This window comes from Macadamia integrifolia, chromosome 10, assembly GCF_013358625.1.
Source record: "Macadamia integrifolia cultivar HAES 741 chromosome 10, SCU_Mint_v3, whole genome shotgun sequence".
NCBI lineage: Eukaryota > Viridiplantae > Streptophyta > Magnoliopsida > Proteales > Proteaceae > Macadamia > Macadamia integrifolia.
Window position 1 is genome coordinate 3,454,978 of NC_056566.1, and position 2,628 is coordinate 3,457,605.

The window sequence follows — 2,628 nt, forward strand, 5'->3', positions numbered from 1 at the left end:
AATGTATTATGAGTCTTAGATTAAGCTAATTAAATAAGCCTAAACCTAGGATTAGTTTAGCAACTTATGAAACCCTAAATTAAACTAATTCGATTAATTGAGCCTGACCTAGATGGATGATCAATGAATTTGTGAGATCCTAAATTGAATTAATTAAAACGATTAAACCCAATCCCTAGTAATTTGAAATAAATTATTACAATCCTACTTTATCTAATTGGTAAAAAGATTTATAAATTAAATGAGACCTAATTAATTTATAAAAGTGAAACGGATTAATTACATTAAATGAATGCATTTTTACTAATCTACCTAATCTAGTGTAGGAGGATTAAACTAAACCTACGGTTAAATTGAACTAATTATGAAACCTAATTGCACTAATTATGTTTACCTTGAGCTAATCCTAAGATGAGTTAAACTTTTTCAAAACCCTAGTTAAGCTAATGAGAAGAGAATCTTTTAACTAATTAATCTAGTTAATTATCCTACATTAAATAACTAATTAATTGATTGATTAAAATAAACGATCTACTAGAGGGAAAAAGATTGGTAATTAAACAAATTTAATAAATTGAATTGAGTGAAGAAATTAAATGCAGTGATAAAAAAAACTGAATAAATTAACCACAATTAAATAAACAACAGTTGAAATGACTAATTAAGTTAACTAAGTTACTTTAATTAATCTAAATTAGTACTACACTAATGCAAGTGCATGTTGGAGTACAAAAGATAGGAGATAGTAGGAAAACCCAAATCCCCAATACGCACCTAATGCTACGAGCCGGTTTGAGGGGCCAGCCACGCCCGTCCTAAACTAAACACGCCCTAAACTACGTCCCATATATTATTAAGAGAGAAAAGAAAATAGAAAAAGAAAATCATTTGATTTTAGGACCCAAAACTAGGGAAATTTGAGATCCCTGGAAAGATTTTAGAAAGCGAAAGAAAACAAAAAAAAGGGGACAACTTATCAACATCATTTAATCCACAATGAACAATTAAGACTATGATGAAGAAAAACAAAAAAAAGCAGAAGGATTGTTCTGTTTTTGATTCAGAGAGAAGGAACAAAGAAAGAAAAAAAAGAAAGAAGAACATGGAGCCATAAAAAAAACAAACAATGGAGAGGGTGTTGTGTGGGGCGGCTGGGCTTAGTTAAGGAGAAGAAGTATAAGAAGAAAGAGAAGGGTGAGAGGTAAAAGGTGTGAAGAAGATGGGTTGCAGGTTTAGGTTTCAGCAAGGGAAAGAAGAAGAATGAGAGAAGGAGAAGAAGAAGAAGAGAAGGAGGAGAGGTTGAATTCGGTTAGGAGGAATAGAAGAGGAAGAAGAAGGGAGTGGAGTGGGGCGACCAGACTTTTCTGGTGAAGGTTCATAATCAGAACCGGATTCTATACCAGACTCATCATCATCTTCATTGTCGGATGTATGGCTAGTGACAACAGATCGGGTGACCGGGTTTTGAGTAGCCACGGGATTGGCAGTAGGCTTCTTGACTGGTGATTTTTGTCGGCAGAAGTTGGAGCTGTTGAAGAGGCTGTACTCCATCATACCAGAGAGCATATCGGTGATGTTGTGAGCAACTGAGAGGGAGACTGATGGAAGAGAGGAAGAAAAAGAAGAAGAAGAAGAAGAAGGAGAAGAAGGGAGTGGAGAGGGGCAGCTGGAGAAGAAAGTTGGAAGAGAGGAAGATGGGTATTAGGTTAGGATTGAGATCCTAATCTAAGGGTCTAGATTAAAAGAACAAAAAACAATTTAAAGAAAAAACTAAACCAAATTAAACTACTTAAGTAAACATGTTAAATAAAAAAAACCAATTAAACCTAATTAATCTAAAAGAATCAATTAAACCTAAATACCTTTAATTGGACCGGAATAAATCAATTCACATCTAATAAACCGTATTGAACCAAACTAAAACTAATTAAACATAATTAATCTAAATAAATCAATTATTAATAAATTAGAAACTAATATATTAAACTAATTCTAAATCGCTATTGGGAGAAAAAAAAAATACCTTAACCCAGCTTTAATCAAGAAACAAGGGGAGATAACCCTTGTGCTTCAAGCCCGAAATTGAACCAAACTGGACTAGGTCTCCCGACTCAAGGAAGGATTACACATTCAAAAATTTTTTACTTTGAGGGATTCTTTATTTAGAGAGAGGGAATTAGCAAAAACCTTCATGGGGCCATATTCCTTCTCTCAAATTTTTCTCCTCCCCTCTTTGGAAGAGAGGAAGGGCTATTCTTATAGCCTTGGGACTTGGGAACATTCTCTCATATTTCTGATGTTGGACTAAAAAATTAGAGAGAATTGTCCAAAAAGGCTTGCTTTTGAACAAAGGGGTTTGGGCGCCATGTGGCACCCTTTGGTTGCTCGGAATGGAATCTGATACCGAACTTTGGAGTCAACTTTCGGGGGTCATATATTTCAAAGCGTTTGTCGGAATTCGACGTGTAATATGTCGTTAGAAAGCTCAGCCCGAGCACTATCCAGTGATGTGAGACACGATTGTAGTCTCAACCGGGAACCTTTATGAAAATATGCATAAAATAGGGACCCGAATCATATAATAAAAGAGAGAATCGGGCATCGATTCGCATAGTTCTCGCATCAAAG